Source organism: Primulina huaijiensis, chromosome 14 (genome assembly GCF_012295235.1).
Source record: "Primulina huaijiensis isolate GDHJ02 chromosome 14, ASM1229523v2, whole genome shotgun sequence".
Classification (NCBI taxonomy): Eukaryota; Viridiplantae; Streptophyta; class Magnoliopsida; order Lamiales; family Gesneriaceae; genus Primulina; species Primulina huaijiensis.
In genome coordinates, this window is record NC_133319.1 from 12,906,429 (window position 1) to 12,924,487 (window position 18,059).

The window sequence follows — 18,059 nt, forward strand, 5'->3', positions numbered from 1 at the left end:
ATCTGACTCACCTGACCCGATTGACACCCCTATTAAAAACCATAATGTATTACTCGGATAGCCCATATGCACATTCAATAAAACGTTACTACACAAACAAAATATGATAACCACAGTAGCTCTAAAGCCGACTTTGTTCAAAGCTTTGCATAACTCCTATGCAATAAAAATAACATGTACGTACAAAGATAATCTTATGTGTTTTGTCATTTTTGATATGGGATTTTCAATAATCATATTTTTTTGGTATATTAAGGTGTCCTTATTTGGTTACTACTCTTGAACCACGATCGAGGAGTTTTTTGTTATTATACTCTTATTGCACTGATTCCACATGTACTGACTCTCAATCAACTTATTTCATGAGTTTAAATTGTTATGGAAATATCACTAATCCTGTTGCGCAATCCACTAAGATGTGGAACTTGTCCACGCAAAAATAAAATGCTTTGTTTTCTTTCACATCTTTTTCATCACTGACTTTAGCTTCGGTAGTTGACCTATAGAAGCAACTCTCTCCCTTAGCATCCTTCTTCTTTGTGTCATGGTGAGTTGCCTAAGAAATTTCTATGTTGGACCACTCTCCATGTTCCATCAAAATCCCTTCTCAGGGGAAGAAAAAATCTGGACCTTTCTCTCTGATGCTCATATGTTCTTTCTAATGGAACTTTGTTCATTAGGCTTCCATCAGAAATCCTTCTCACATATTTTGTTTTCTGTGAACGAAAATAAGGAATCCCGGTGATCTGGTGCGACTTTTTTAGATGACTCCTTGATAACCATGGACTATTTGGCTGAAACTGTTTGTCTAGAGAAATGTTGGTAACTTGACACAAAGGCAAAGGGCTCCCTACCATTTCTAGAATTATTATGTTGAAATGATCTTGTTCTTGCCTCATTATTCCTAGTACCAGGCTTGAAAATTTGTCCTTCGGTGATCAAACACTTCTTTATTTTCCTATTTAGAGTTCTTTATTTTTTCTGCTTTATTTTCTGATTCGAAAATGCATATAAATTTGAAAAATTTTCATTCTTAGAGACCAAGGAATAGACAGTTACCAATTGTCATGTCCCCTTTTTTTGGGGAGAATTTAAGTATTCTCCTGTTGATTTTATCATGCAAAATAGCCTTCAAAGTACGACAAACTTTAGGGCATGATTTAATGAATCATGATACTTACAGTTACTTTTTCCTATTGACTCACCTTTGTAGGTTTGTGCCCTTCGAGCATCTACTTCAGTATTCACTCCCTGAAATCCATTACCAGTCACATCCTTGTATGATTTAGGTTGGTGGATATAATCAGTCACAACAACATGATTTACTTGTTGCTCTTCATTTCCATTTTCACGTACACTTGACTGATTCTTTTCGCCAAAAACCTATTCTATTATCTGTGGTGGTGTGTACCCTTTATCACGACTAGGTGATAGAGGTTGTATTTAAGTATTTTATTGCATCGTGTGAGACTTAGTTTGCATCATTTTGTCTGCATGAAGTTCACATTTTGGTCATTTTATCTTAAATTATTGCACTTGATCACCGCTCACCGAGTTGTACGAATATGCAAGAGAATGGCGGAAAAGATGAAAATTCAACCAGAACTGAATATGGTGGGATAGAGGACCTCGCGTTATGGCGGTATTTCTCGACCGCCCCAGCGCGAGAGGCTGAAGAATAACCAAGTTAGATAGAGGACCTCGCGCTAGGGCGGTATTTCTCGACCGCCCCAGCGCGAGAGGTTGAAGAATAACCAACGGACAGATGCCCTCGTGCTAGAGCTGTAATTCTTGACCGCCCTAGTGCGAGTAAAGAAAAAAATTTGCCTTTTGGCTTGATTCCAACTTGGAAGGAAGGAGGCTGCCACAAAAACCCTAATACACGGAAACAAGGGAGGAGGAGAGGACTTTTCAGCAGCCATTGAAGCTTGGAGTCCGGGGGACCGGTCTTGGCGTTTTAGCCAAGTCTAGTATGTCTAGTTTAGAACTTCTTGTTTAAACATTGTTTTGCATATTTTTATCATGAATTCTAGGAGCTAACTAATACATGTTCGTGAAGCTAACACGATTCTTTTTATCACAGATTCATTCTCTACTACATGCCATGATTCATTGACTTGGAGCTCGACCCGTTAGATCCAAAAATCGAGAGAAATTTTCACAAAAGAACGAGGAAACAAAAATTTAATATGACCGCACAAAAAGAAGTAAGACATGAGGAGGAATAAAAGCAGCATCACGAGAGGCCATGGCGCATACACTTGTTGGAGTATGCACAACCTTCTCTTGATGGGAAATGCCAAAGCATGGTGCGATCAGTTGTTAATGCAAATAAATTTGAAATCAATCTGACCATAATGCAGATGATTTAGAACACAGTCCAGATTGGGGGAACAAATTTGACGATCCAAACATTCATATAGAAAATTTCCTTGAGATATGCTATACATTTAAACATAATGGAATTTCTGATGATGCTATTAGTTTACGCTAATTCTTATTTCCCTTTTCATCGAGAGATAGAGCTAAAGCTTGGTCGAATTATTTGCTTGTAGGTTCCACCACAAATTGGGAGATTATGGCCAAAGAGTCTCTCACTTAGCACTTCCCCCTTCAAAGAAAATGAAGTTGAGAGTTGATATCACCGCCTTTGTCCAATATAAGCAGGAATCATTGTACGGAGCATGGAAGCGCTACAAGGATCTACTGTGGAGATGCCCACGTCACAAACTACCTCTTGGACCTGTGGTACAAACTTTTTATTATGGCTTAATTACTTTGAATCTTACTATGATAAATGCAGCTATTTGATTTTCCAAGGTGCTAGGCTCACTATCGTTCTATGTTGCTTGGCAAGGTGCTAGGCTCTTTACATGGAGCCGTTTGTATTACCTCCTATTTGATCGATGTGGGAAAACTTCTTTTCTTTCAAATTAAATTGAGCATCAACAACGACAACACAGCGTTATATTTTCCTATGATTATCATTGAGTTGTGTGCCTAAGCTGGTGTTGAGTTCCACGAGGATGACGAGTGTTTAAAACCCATGAAGAACATTGATGATTCACATAGGAAAACCAAGATTGGGAAATGACGGTTGACCTTCCTGATGATGCTATACCCAGGGGAATATCTAGCTCCCAAGCACCACCACCACAACCCCGTCGTCATACTAACAGCGAGAGGATCGATGAGTTGTATGCTTGGGCGAACTACCAGACTCAGTATCACACAATTACAAGCTTTTATCAGTCCTCCATGAACGCATTAATGCAAGGGATGGCCACATAGATGGATCTTCACCCCTCGACTCCACCAACACCACAGACATTTCCTACACCGTTCTAGTTTCAGTACGCTTTCCCACATGAGAACATAGTGGGAGTTCCACCACAAGACATTGAGGAAGACGATGATTGAAGAGGGGATTTTTTATGTTCTTTTGCTCTATATTTTATTTGGTGTTTTTCCGCAAATTTTTTTTTTTTGGCATTTTGCATTGAATGTTCCATTTGTTTTTCTCGCTGTCTCGTCTAGTGCAATGGAGACATTGCACGAACTTAGTATGGGGAGTGGATACTCGTTTATGTTGCATATTTATTTGGTTTAGTAGTTTGAATTGTGCATTTATTTTTCTTATTTATTTGTTTGGTTTTTTTTGTTTGCATTATGTCATGTTGTGTCAAATGAAAATTAGTTTTTGGTGTTGAGAGCGTGAACGTGGCCAATGATGATTGTGAATTGGTAACATATATGCCAGTTTTTCTATGTGTGGATTGAACTTGAATATGTCCCTTTGAAACGAGGTACGTACCAGCTGCATGAGAATCAGTTAGGAAAATTTTTCTTTACCTATGAATTGCATCGAGCTTACCTAGACACGTGTGATTTTGTGCAGTTAACCTTTAAATTAAGCATCCTTAGAATAAATGAACCAAATTGATCAATTACTCATACATAAGGGATTAACACATGTGAAAGAAATTTGCACTTGAAAAAGACAATTTCTTGTAAAAAGAACTTTTTGGAAAAAAAATATGTAAGGTAAGGGAAGCCAAATAAATGAATGTAATCATATTCCTAGGCTAAAAGGGAGAATGTATGGATTTGAAGAAAATCATATGCAAAATCTGATAGTGCACGAATTGATCTATCATTACGATCATTTCCAGTTGTAAATTTTAATTACTTTTGGTAGCCCTCATCTGAGCCATAAGTGATGCTTAAAAATTCCTAATGATATGTGTTTTCTAGTTAGTAATTAGTGGAGAAACAGAAATATGAGAGAGGATTTACACCAAAATATCGATTGAAATCTCTTACAAACTTTGGACAATGGATATATTTGAAATGCATGACACTATAACCAACATAGCACAGACACTTTCAAAATCTAGTAAAAATTTTAGTGTGTAAACTTCAAAGGATGAGCGAAAACTGGCGTTGGGAGTCGAATGATGGAAAATATGTTGCATGTTCACTTAGGCATAACTATTCTGCTCGAAGGTGAGCAAAAAGTTAGTATAAGAAAGCTGATATATAGCGTTTTTATGTATTTTATTGTGTCATTTTGAGTCATTATTTGCATGTTTCATTTATGTTGCGTCTATTGTTTGGTCCTTTTAATCATATTTTGCATATTAGTTTTTTTTTTTTTACGTGTTTCAGGTTGATTTGTGCGTTATTTGATCAAGAAAATAAGGAAATATAGGTCAAAATGAAAAATGTAGCGATAGGACATATGAAATTGCCCGCACCTAGGGATGTAAACGATCCAAACCAAATCAAACAGTATCAGGCTTGAGCTTGGTTTGTATAAGATTGTTTGAGACTCGAGCTCGAGCCTCTATTATCAGGCTCGAGCTCGGTTTGTATTGAAATTACTGAGCTCGGAAAAAGCTCGAGCTCGGCTCGTTAAAAGCTCGTTTAGCATGTTAATCAAGCCAGGCTCGAGCTTGATTCATTAATAGCTTGTTTAGTATGTTTAACAAGCCTCGCTTGAGCTCGTCTCGTTTTCGAGCTCGATAATCATAGAATTGAGCTCGAGTTTGAGTTTGAGTTTGAGTTTGAGTTTGAGTTTGAGTTTGAGTCGAGCTTGTTAAAAATTAAATATATCTATAAACTAATTTTAAATCAAACATAAAAATATAAATTCGTTCATAAATAACCAAAACGACATAAATAAGAGCTAAAAAACATAAATCAGCATATTATTGAACATTCCAAAATCATACAACTAGAATATTCATTATATACTGATATCACCAAAATCATACATCTAGAATATTCATTATATACATCTAGAATATTCATTAAATATAGTAGATCGAAGACAGCACATCATTATGAAATGAATTCGACATAATTAACTTAAATTATTGATTAATGTCAAATGACATATCAATTTAGCATGTAAAATTTTTAATTAACCTTCATAGACTAATAGTAAAGTTACTCAACTTGTATATGACTTGGTTATGTAAATTTTTAGGGAAAAAGATTAAGTTGATGTATTTCTGTTAATTTATTTTATTTTAAAGAACATTTTAGTATAATGATATGCAAATAAGATTAAAAATATAATTGTGACTAAATGTTGTGAATTCATCATTTTTTCAAATATGTCTTGTATTCAATTCCTTCCATTGACATTAGTACTAATATTTTTATTTGTCAACTCAACAAATGAGCCAAGCCCAAGCTTACGAGCCACCTAAATAACTCGAGCTCGAGCTCAAGCTTACGAGCCACCTAAACGAGCCGAGCTCGAGCTCGAGCTCGCGAGCCTATTATCGAACATGTTTGCGAGCTCACAAACCGAATATCCTTAGGCTTGAGCTTGGTTTGATTAAATTTTTGAGCTCAAAATCGAGCTTGGGCTTGGTTTGATATGAATAACAAACAAACTCAAATGAGCTTTTTATCGAGCCGAGCTTCAAATAGCTCGCAAACGATTTGGTTCATTTACATCCCTACGAGCTTCGAATAGCTCGCAAATGGTTTGGTTCATTTACATCCCTACCCGCACCCGTGCGCAAAAAGATGAAAAAAAGTAAAATTTGCGCAGAGCTTGCATTGGGGGCAACGCGCACGAGTGGAAAATGAATGCTGGATGTCGAGCATGGTTCGCTAGGGCGGATTAAATTGACCACCCCAACGCGCTGGAGTACAAGAAATAATGCAGATTTTCGAGCATCTCGCGCTAGGACGGGTTATTTTGACCGTTCTATTGTGACACAATATGGAAAAAAATGTCATCGATTTGTTTCCATTTTTCTGGGCAATTACTTGCATGGAAAGCCTAATACACGGTTTTTGTTGGAGACATTCAAACTTTTAATAAATCTTGCATTCAATCACCTTTAATAAATAATTTAATTATTTAATTGTGTTGAATTAGTTTAACATAGATTGAGAGAGTCTGTTAATAAATTAAGGAATCTTGTCAAAAGCATGAGTGATAGTCGAGATTAGTTATTTGAAATAAACGAGGGGTATGTGAACTAATATTCCCAACAAATTTATTCTCACTTGATTTTAAGATTTTCATTGACTTGATTTTATTGTCTTGTTGAATTATAATTATCATTAAATTTTTAGTAGATAAATTCACATCAAATAATCATTTGCTCTCACTAAATAATAAATTTTTGAAGATAATAATTATGTACATAGCTATGTGAGAACGATAGTTGTATTCAGTATATTATAATATAACTTGACTCTTGGACTTGCAATAATTTCGAGAAACAAAGTTTAAATTTTTTTTTTTGGGGATTTTTCAGTGGAAGAAAAGCTCGATCATGTACTGACTGATTTGAGTGAAAATAACAAAATCTAACTTTTAGGAATTCAGACGACGTCGGAATCAAAGTTGATTGTAAGTTCTAATATCTCAAGAGAATACTACAATTAAAACAAAACAAAAAAATAGTCTGAAAATTGAAGAAATAAACCCCTTTGAATTGATAAGACTTATCTGACTTTCTCGCTATCTTCATTATTCTAGGGCAACTAATTAAAAACAGGGTAAATTGTAAATAAATCCCTAACACCCAACTCAAATTTATTCTAACTCCCTACACCTAAAAACATTTGCTTAAATTCCCTAAAAGTTTAAAAAAGACAGAAATACCCCTTATTCCATATTTTATTTTAATTGATCCTGCGCTATCCGAAAATGGTATCAGAGCCATAGGTTAATTTATTTTCGAAAATGGTATCAGAGCCATAGGTTAATTTATTTCAAACACATTATTTATTATTATAAAGAAACGAAATGTTTGAGGAGGAGAATTTCGAAAATTATGAATCCGAACTTAGGTTCGAGAAAAATAATTTACAAGGATTATTCCAATATTTTGGAATATACACAAGAACATCTAACTATTGTTAGATATCCAGAGCAGAAAAAGAATCCTCAGCACCCTCAGGTAAACTGATGATTCAATCTAATAAGTTTATGGAAATAATACCAGATTCCTCTAAGCTCTCTTTAGATCTTAGAGAAATTCAGAAGACGGTACAAAATTATGGCAACATGCTATACTTTGTACCGCAACGAGTAGAGAAAATCTTTGAAAACTAGGAAGAAATTCTTGGAATATTAAAGGATATTCAAACAAGAATTCAGAAACTAGAACAACAACCCGGTTCTAGTAAAAGAACTTCAGGAGGATGGTTACCACCATCATTTGGTACTGAACCTTTGTTACATCAACAAGGGAAAGCCAGAGTAGTGTCAAAACCTTTGACTGAAGAAGAAAAGATGATCAATCTAATTAAGTCTGTCTCAGAAAAAAAATTAATCTGATGACAACTTTAGAAAGGATTGGTCTAGAGGATCTACAAGAGCTTGCAGAATCTTTCGCAAATCTCAAAGTTGTAGATCTAAATATGAACACAGCAGGAGGTGAAACATCTGCTATAACTTGGTCATCTTCTCAGGAACCACCAAGGGAAAGTGTGGGATCTCAAAATATACACATGAGAGAATCTCAAAATGATTTCCATAACGGTGGAAGATCACACCCTGCGGGAACAAGGACAAGGAGAAATCAAATTTCCTTGCACCAAACACCCTATGAGAAAACTATTTTTGTAATATCAAAGCCTGGTGAACGGTACGTTTTAAGATTTTGTATGCTTATGGACTATTTGGTTAAGTTTATGTATAGTTTTGATGTTAAGAGTTGTGATATATGGTTTATAGTATTGTTGTTTATAGTTGTTGTGTAGTTGTTGTAGCATCGTTGCGATTTAATTCATGGTAATTCGTATGTTGAGCCAATTGTTATAAGGCCAATTGGAGTGGTTAGATAAGACATATAGGTGTAACTTTCTTATTTTGAGTTTTATTCAAATCATTGTGGAAGATAAGCCAAAAGTGCCCCGAAGTGTGTCGTGTGTTTCGACGTTCCTCCAGTGAAACATGTTGGGAGATTTAGCATAACTTTTTACTCATACCTCCAAATGATCTGATATTTGGAGAGGTTCAAGAAAAGACATAGAGCTACAACTTTGTAGTTTACCATTTTTCTAAATTAGGAAAGGAAGAGGCGTTTCGGAGGCGATCTTTGGAGAAGCTGTGCGCAGAGTAACCAGAGGGCACCCGCACTCCAAAAGTTAGTGCACCCGCGGTGACCAGAGTGCACCCACGCTCCAAAATGTAGCGCACCCGCGGTCTACTGTTTCAGATTTTTGGATGAGATGCCGAAGGCATAGCGCACCCGCGGTGCAAGGGCTAGCGCACCCGCTGTCTATGAACAGTAAAAACGTGTTTTCGAGATTTAAGTGATATAATAGAAGAGTTGGTTCACTTTTCCCACATTTCTCTCCTCACTTCTCGATTCTTCACTCCAAGGAAGAGCTAGGGTTCTTATTTCCTTCAATTGTTCCTTTGATTCAAGCTTCTTGTTGGAATTTTGAAGTGAGATCAAGTTCATTTTGGGTTCAAGGAGCTAAGGTAAGATTCTGGTTTAATGATTGTTGGATTTTGATGTTGGGGGAAATTATGAAGATTGTGATTGTGTTGGTTTTATGGATTCTATGGTATGGTTGTTGGATTATTGGGTTGTTTATGGTTCTATTCATGGTTTATTGTTGTAGGTTGTGTACCAAGAGAGTAGATTCAAGGTTCCAAGTGTAGTAAGTGGAATTCATTTCCTTGTGCTCACATGATAATATATGTATTGTGTTTCAATGGTTTTAAAGTGTTATTCCCTTCCATTTGATTCATGCTATGTACTAATACACCTTGTTGTATATTAGAGGCATTTTATGTCTCAACCATGTCAAAGGGAATACAAGAGAAAAGATAGTCTTCAAAGTGTTTGTTTTAATGCCAAAGAGAGAATTCAAATGTTTTATTGGATTGATAGATACATAGTCAGAGATTGCATGTAATAAGTTGATTAACGACCATAGGCTTATATCCCTCAGAGTTATCGATTCATATCGATGGGATAGAGGCACAGAGACAGAGATACTATATAGATATCAATCCAACAGAGAAAAGAGAAATACCATCGTTATTGTTATATTATGCTATGTTATTCGTGTTTCAGAGTTGATGTTATTTTATTGTTTTCAAAGCCACATTTTACAAAATATGGTATATGTATTCATTGCTATGTAAGAGTTCCACTTGCTGAGTTTTATACTCATTTCAGTTATTCATGTGATGCAGATAAGAGAGACGAGCCAGGACGTTGATTGGAGCCGAGGTCATATGTATGAAAGATGGAAGGAAGAAAGATATTTTGATATACATGATCAAAATGACATTTTGTATTTTGTTGTACCATTTTATTGATCATGTGTTTATACTTTTTTTAAAAATCGGGTCAGAGCATTACATTTATTGGTATCAGAGCACCGTTATTCGGACCAATGCATATGACTTCGTCTACTTTCAACAGTCCGGGTATGTCTTCTTCTACATCTAATTATTGTCATTGGTTGATATGTATTATGTGAGCACATTGTAGGAGTATGCCTCCTAAGAGAAAGGCTTCAGAGGGTGAGGATAGTTCTTCCTCTAGAGTTGTCGATGAGCTCGGCAAGTTACTGAAAGAGCAAGCCAAGGTCCATAGTGAGCAGATCCAACAGTTGCTCCGTCTTCAAGGTACAGGCCAAGGTAGAGGTCAAGTAAGAGGTCAAGTGGCTCAGGCAGTTGGGACCGATGGGATCTTTACTGCTTTCAAGAGAATGGATCCGCCGGAATTTGCAGGAAGCACTGATCCATTGGTGGCTGTAGAGTGGATCAAAGCTCTTGAGGCGATTTTCGATCATCTCAACTATGAAGATAAGGACAGAATCAGTTGTGCAGTGTTCATGTTAGTCAAAGCTGCACGCATTTGGTGGAATGCTACCAAGGTAGGTGTTGATGTTCCAGCATTGAAGTGGCAAGGGTTCACTGATCTTTTCTTTGACAAGTATTTCCCAGATGCACTTCGAGCTCGGAAGGTGACTGAATTTTTAGAACTTCGTCAAGGAGGTATGAATGTTGATGAGTATATTCTGAAGTTTGAAGAGGGCTGTCTGTTTGCTCCGTATATTGCCTCCAACGACAAAGACAAGGGTGCTCATTTCATTAGAGGCCTTCGAGCAGAAATCAGAAGGGACATCAATATGTCGAAGGCGGTGACATTCAAAGAGATTGTGTCTAAGGCTTTGTTGGCCGAGCAAGATGAGAAAGATATTGCCAGAGAGAGACAGGCGAGGCAGTAGTTTGTTGCTCAGAGGGGTCAGGGTTCGAGGCATAGAGGAAAGGACCATTTTAAAGGAAAAGGCAAGTTGGAGCCGAGTCCTAAACCCCCGACAGTTCCATCTGATCCTGAGAAGCCATTGTGTCCCAAGTGCAGTAGACATCATCGGGGAGAGTGCAGATTTGGTACTCATACTTGTTACCGTTGTGGCACTGCAGGCCATATAGCCAAGGATTGTCCAAGAGGCTCGAGTAAAGAGAAGGTGCAGGGTCGCATCTTTACCATTACAAAGGAAGGTATAAACCATGATTCGTCTGTGATCTCTAGCACTATTTTAATTTCAGGCAGAGTAGCTACGACATTGATTGATACAGGTGCTACTCATTCTTTTATGTCTGAACTATTTTTGAGATCTTTGGGTTTAGTTCCTTCTATTCTCCCCCTCCAGTTTAATGTTGTTTTGCCTTCGGGAGATGTGTTGTGCCCAGCATCTATTGTGTATGCGTGCTCTGTTCAAATTGATGGGCGAGTTGTTTATGTCGACTTGATTGTTATTCCGATGGTTGCGTTTGATATTATACTTGGCATGGATTGGCTATCAACTTACCGTGCAGTGATTGATTGCATTGCTAAGACGGTGAAATTTGCAGATGATGGAAATAAGAAAGGTATGCTCGCCAGTGCAGGTACTTCGCTGGTCCTTCCTTTTATTTCGTGTCTTGAGGCTAAGAAGTTGTTGTTTAGAGGTTGTGATGGGTTTTTGGCTTCGATTGTGGATATGGATAGAATTGTGAAGTTGAATATTGATGATATTGATGTTGTGAGAGAGTTCTCTGATGTATTTGAGGATGATGTGCCGGGTTTACCGCCGGACAGAGATGTAGAGTTTGTGATTGATCTAGTTCCAGGTACGGTTCCTATTTCTAAGGCTCCGTACAGAATGGCCCCTTCAGAGATGAAAGAGTTGAAGACGCAATTGCAGGATCTATTGGATAAAGGTTTTATTCGGCCGAGTTCTTCGCCTTGGGGAGCTCCGGTTCTTTTCGTCAAGAAGAAAGATGGGTCGTTGCGGCTGTGTATTGATTATAGAGAGATCAACAAAGTGACGATTAAGAATAAGTATCCGTTGCCACGGATAGATGACCTTTTTGACCAACTGCAAGGGGCTACAGTGTTCTCGAAGATTGATTTGCGATCTGGTTATTATCAGTTGAAGGTTAGGGAGTCTGATATCCCTAAGACGGCGTTCCGGACCAGGTACGGTCACTATGAATTTCTTGTGATGTCTTTTGGTCTGACCAATGCTCCTTCAGTCTTCATGGATCTTATGAACCGTGTGTTCAAGCCGTATTTGGATAGCTTTGTCATTGTTTTTATCGATGACATTTTGATTTACTCCAAGACCAGAGAGCTTCATTCAGAGCACCTCAGAGTTGTTCTTCAGTTGCTGAGAGAGAAGAGGTTGTATGCTAAGTTGAAGAAGTGTGAGTTCTGGTTGGAGCAGATTTCTTTCTTAGGCCATGTTGTCTCGAAGGATGGTATAGCTGTTGATCCAGTGAAAATAGAGGCGATTCAGAAGTGGCCTATTCCTACCACTGTACCAGAGGTACGCAGTTTTCTTGGTTTGGCGGGTTATTATCGTCGTTTTATTTCAGACTTTTCCAAGATTGCCCTGCCGTTAACTAATCTGACGAGGAAGACTGTGAAGTTTGAGTGGTCCAATGAATGCCAAAGAGGATTCCAGGAGTTGAAAGATAAGTTGACGACAGCTCCAGTACTTGCTTTGCCCAGTGGTTCAGAGGACTTTGTTGTTTTTACCGATGCGTCGAAGAAGGGCCTCGGTGCAGTGTTGATGCAACGAGGTAAAGTTATAGCCTATGCTTCTCGCCAGTTGAAGGATTACGAGAAGAATTATCCTACGCATGATTTGGAGCTGGCAGCTGTGGTTTTCGCCCTGAAAATCTGGAGACATTATTTGTATGGCGAAAAGTGTGAAATTTTCACAGACCACAAGAGTTTAAAGTATTTGTTTTCACAGAAAGAACTTAATATGCGACAGAGACGGTGGTTAGAGCTTGTCAAAGACTATGATGTGACTATTAGTTACCACCCAGGGAAGGCGAATGTTGTAGCGGATGCATTGAGCCGTAAGTCGAGTTCTTCTTTAAGTTCTATGATTCAGCAGCCGTTGTTGTTAGATTTGCAGCGAGAGGAGATAGCTTTGGTGGTTCCTGGAACCATTGCTCGTTTTTCAGCGTTGGTTATTCGGGCTACATTGACGGACAGGATCCGTAGAGAGCAGGCTATTGATGTTCAGTTGTTAGAGTTGAGAGCTAGAGCAGAGGAGAGAGGTAATTCAGAGTTCGCGACGAATAGAGATGGTTTGGTGACGTTTAGAGGCCGTATTTGCATTCCTGCTGGTGATGATATTCGGCGAGACGTCTTGACAGAGGCACATACAGCGCCATACTCGATACATCCAGGCAGCACTAAGATGTATCAGGATCTTCGTAGACTCTATTGGTGGCCAGGTATGAAGAAAGATATTGCCATGTTTATTTCTCAGTGCCTAACTTGTCAGCAGGTGAAGATCGAGCACCAGAGACCTGCTGGGACATTGTTATCATTGCCGATTCCTCAATGGAAATGGGAGCACATTACGATGGATTTCGTGACTGGTCTTCCCAGAACGCAGAAAGGTTTTAACTCTATTTGGGTTATTGTTGATCGATTGACCAAGTCAGCGCATTTTCTTCCAGTCAAGACGACATATTCCATGAACCAGTATGCCGAAGAGTACATAGCAGAGATTGTTAGACTTCATGGTGTTCCTGTGTCGATCGTGTCTGATCGTGATCCTAGATTTACTTCAGAGTTTTGGAAGAGTTTGCACAGAGCTATGGGTACACGGTTAGCATTTAGTACAGCATATCACCCCCAGAGCGATGGTCAATCAGAGAGAGTTATTCAGATTTTAGAGGATATGCTCAGAGCTTGTACTATCGATTATCCTGGTAGCTGGAATTCTAAATTGCCTCTTGTTGAGTTCACGTATAATAATAGCTACCAAGCGACAATTGGCATGGCACCGTATGAAGCACTTTATGGTAGGAAGTGTAGATCTCCCTTGTATTGGGATGAGATTGGTGAGAGGAAGATGCTGGGTCCAGAGTTAGTCCAACAGACTGCTGATGTTGTTGCTGTTATCCGAGAGAGAATGAAGACAGCGCAGTCGAGACAGAAGAGTTATGCCGATGTGCGTCGTAGGCCATTGCAGTTTGAGGTTGGCGATCATGTGTTCTTGAAGATAGCACCTCTTAAGGGTGTGATGCGGTTTGGCAAGAAGGGAAAGTTGAGTCCGAGATTTATTGGCCCATTTGAGATCTTGGATAGAGTTGGTGATCGAGCCTACAGGTTAGCCCTACCGCCAGATCTTGACAGAGTTCATAATGTTTTTCACGTCTCTATGCTCAGGAAATATATTGCGAATCCTTCCCATGTTCTTCGCCACGAGCCATTGGATTTGACGCCGAATTTGACGTACCAAGAGATTCCGGTCCAGATTCTGGATCGCAAAGTTAAAGTATTGAGAAACAAAGAGATCGGCATTGTTAAAGTCCTTTGGAGGAATCATTTGATTGAAGAAGCCACGTGGGAACCAGAGGATGAGATGAAAGAGAAGTATCCCGAGTTGTTTGCGCAGTGACGTCAATTTCGGGGACGAAATTCCTCTAAGGAGGGGAGATTGTAATATCCAAGCCTGGTGAACGGTACGGTTTAAGATTTTGTATGCTTATGGACTATTTGGTTAAGTTTATGTATAGTTTTGATGTTAAGAGTTGTGATATATGGTTTATAGTATTGTTGTTTATAGTTGTTGTGTAGTTGTTGTAGCATCGTTGCGATTTAATTCATGGTAATTCGTATGTTGAGCCAATTGTTATAAGGCCAATTGGAGTGGTTAGATAAGACATAGAGGTGTAACTTTCTTATTTTGAGTTTTGTTCAAATCATTGTGGAAGGTAAGCCAAAAGTGCCCCGAAGTGTGTCGTGTGTTTCGACGTTCCTCCAGTGACACATGTTGGGAGATTTAGCATAACCTTTTACTCAAACCTCCAAATGATCTGATATTTGGAGAGGTTCAAGAAAAGACATAGAGCTACAACTTTGTAGTTTACTATTTTTCCAAATTATGAAGGGAAGAGGCGTTTCGGAGGCGATCTTTGGAGAAGCTGTGCGCAGAGTAACCAGAGTGCACCCGCACTCCAAAAGTTAGTGCACCCGTGGTGACCAGAGTGCACCCGCGCTCCAAAATGTAGCGCACCCGTGGTCTATTGTTTCAGATTTTTGGATGAGATGCCGAAGGCATAGCGCACCCGCGGTGCAAGGGCTAGCGCACCCGCGGTCTATGAACAGTAAAAACGTGTTTTCGAGATTTAAGTGATATAATAGAAGAGTTGGTTCACTTTTCCCACATTTCTCTCCTTACTTCTCGATTCTTCACTCCAAGGAAGAGCTAGGGTTCTTATTTCCTTCAATTGTTCCTTTGATTCAAGCATCTTGTTGGAATTTTGAAGAGAGATCAAGTTCATTTTGGGTTCAAGGAGCTAAGGTAAGATTATGGTTTAATTATTGTTGGATTTTGATGTTGGAGGAAATTATGAAGATTGTGATTGTGTTGGTTTTATGGATTCTATGGTATGGTTGTTGGATTATTGGGTTTNCAATGTAATAGCATCTTAGGATGAGTCTCGAGGTGTTGGTTCATGGTCCTTAGGCTTGGAATGAGAGAATGAATGAATAAGATAGTGAATTTTCGTGAATGTCCAAGTCCAGAGGCTTCCCGGACCCCGACACGGAGTCCGTGTCCTTTGTCCTTCAAAAATACGAATTTCCAGAGCCTACCCGGACCCCTACACGGGGCTCGTGTACCCCTCTTAAAAAAATTTTTAAAATATGAATATAAAGTATAGGATTTGCTTTGTGGTTATGAATATAAAATATAGGATTTGTTTTGGGGTTCTATTTCATGGTTTAGTATGATGATTAAACGAGGTCAAGTTCCGAGTGATTTAGAATGTCATAAGCTATTTATTTACTTCTGTGGTGAGCACAAGTACCTACGTCTAAGCTATGAAAGATAAGTGTTTGAACTCATGTTAGTGTGCAGCAGTGGCCCCAAGCGAGATCCAACAAATCCCTCAACGCCAAGTAAGTATGTTGACGTGCAAAGTAAAATATTTTAAGTTTTTGAGGTATGCTAAATGTCTTGTGACCAAATTATGAATGGGTTTGGAAGTCGGTGAACGTGGCCGAGGACCTCTCCGCCCCGTTAAAGCATGAACGGGTTTAGATCAGGATTGGAAAGCGTTAAAGCATGAACGGGGACCAATCCACCCGTTAAAGCATGAACGGGGATCTCATGTATATGGCAGTGGATTCGTCCCTGTCAGCCCAGTACTGTGGTTTGTCTGATCAGGCATTATTTACGTATGGGTCACTTGCTTTGAAACATGCCTCTACGCAAAATGATGAAGTATGTATGTTCAAGTATGCAAGCATGTTTAAGAAAAGTTTTTATGATTATGGCACGTCTATGTTATGCTATTATGATCACGCTCAAGTACGTTTATGTTATCATGTTCAGATTTATGTTTCCAATATGTACGCTCTATTTTAAAGTTGCATGTGGTTTTATTACGTATTACTCGTTACTTCCAGTTTATACATTTTGAGTCTTTAGACTCACTAGACTTGATCGATGCAGGTGAAAATGAGTTCGAGGAGACTAGGGGTGGTGATNAAGTGTTAAGTCGGGATCATCTCCAGATGAGTCGGCTGAAACAAAAATTGAGACTCCAGATGTAATGCTCGAATTTTGAAAAAAATAAAATTGTTGCAGTAGTTGTGATGGTTTATGGCTTTACGTTATGGTATGAATGGTAATGAATGTTATAGAATGGAATAGATAATGGATGGGTAGAATCGAAGGTTGAATTTGAGCTAAATGGGTAATGGAAGTGCAGAAACGGTATGAAAAATGTGGCAGTAGTTGTGGTTTTTAGCATAATATTTTTTATATTTATTCAATTGATGTGAGACCACTTTCATTAGAAAGATAAGACATAAGGCTATAACTTTCATGTTTTGAGTTTTGTTCAAATCTTTAGGAAAGACGAGCCAAAAGCGCCCTGAAGTGTGTCGTGCGTATCGTCTTTCTTACAATGACACATGTTGGGAGATTGAACATAACTTTTTACTCAGACCTCCAAATGACATGAGGCTAATTGGAGATGCAAGCCAACACATAGGGCTACAACTTTTCTGTTTACCACTTTTCCTAATTCATAAGGGAAGAGGCGTTTCGGAAGTAATCTTTGACGTAGCTGTGCGTAGAGCGCGCACGAGCGGAAAAAGATGTCCTCCCAGGCGGGCCTTGTTCGAAAATTTTGGATTTATGGCCGAGAGTTCCGCGCCCTAGCGGAAAAAAATGTCTGCCCGAGCGCCCAGCAAGTTAAGAAAACGTGTTTTGGTGTTTGGGAAGGCATAAAATCGAATGGGATCATCGTTTTACTCATTTTCCTTCTCCTTCTCTTCTCTCTATCGGTTTGGAAGCTAGGGTTCTTCATTTCTCCTTCAATCCAATTTCTTCCAAGACATTAATCTTTTATTGAAGCCTTAATCTTTGCTTGGAGATTATAAGTTCTTCTCCTCAAGAGTTTAGAAGCAAGGTAAGAAAGCTTATTTCCTTGGGTTAGTGATTGAAGGGAAAACAATGGGTTGTTTGGTTTGAGTGTTGAGGTAAAGTTGTTAATATAATGATTGATGGTATTGTATGTATTGATATTTTGGAAAAGAAATGGAATTGTAGAGGAGCTAACTCTTTAGCACGCACGTCACGTGTTTGACAAAATGATTCAATGAATGTTTTTATGTCATATTACGGTTAAGAAATGATATGGATTCCTTCTTTACACAATTGTTGGGATTTGAGTTTTCTTGAATATCAAAATTGCGGATCTTGATTCGAAGCATTATTGAATTAATTATGAATTTTGTACAGAAATTGCTCTGTTTTGATAAATGATCCGAGTTCTTGAGTTATAGTAGACTTCGAAGGTTCAAGACTTCTCACCTACACATTTCGATCTTCTTTTGGTAATATTTGAAAGGTATGTTACGGTCGGTAACATACGAGGTAAAAGTATCATTTTTATTTTAAATTGAAAATTCTATGGCTCGATGAATTACTTGTGATTTGATGATGATTGTGGCCTTGAGATGAGTTTATTATAATATCGAAATGATGATATTGATTTGCATCATTACATTGCATATTGAGCCACTTGT

At 38.5% G+C, this 18,059-nt stretch overlaps 1 long non-coding RNA gene across 1 annotated transcript; it reads left to right on the forward strand.

The window, feature by feature from the left end:
• Positions 1-601: 601 nt before the first annotated feature.
• Positions 602-3,676, forward strand: LOC140957890 (uncharacterized). Its single transcript, XR_012171708.1, has 4 exons — positions 602-1,970; positions 2,084-2,309; positions 2,556-2,748; positions 2,858-3,676. It is a non-coding gene; the product is annotated as an uncharacterized lncRNA (long non-coding RNA).
• Positions 3,677-18,059: the final 14,383 nt, after the last annotated feature.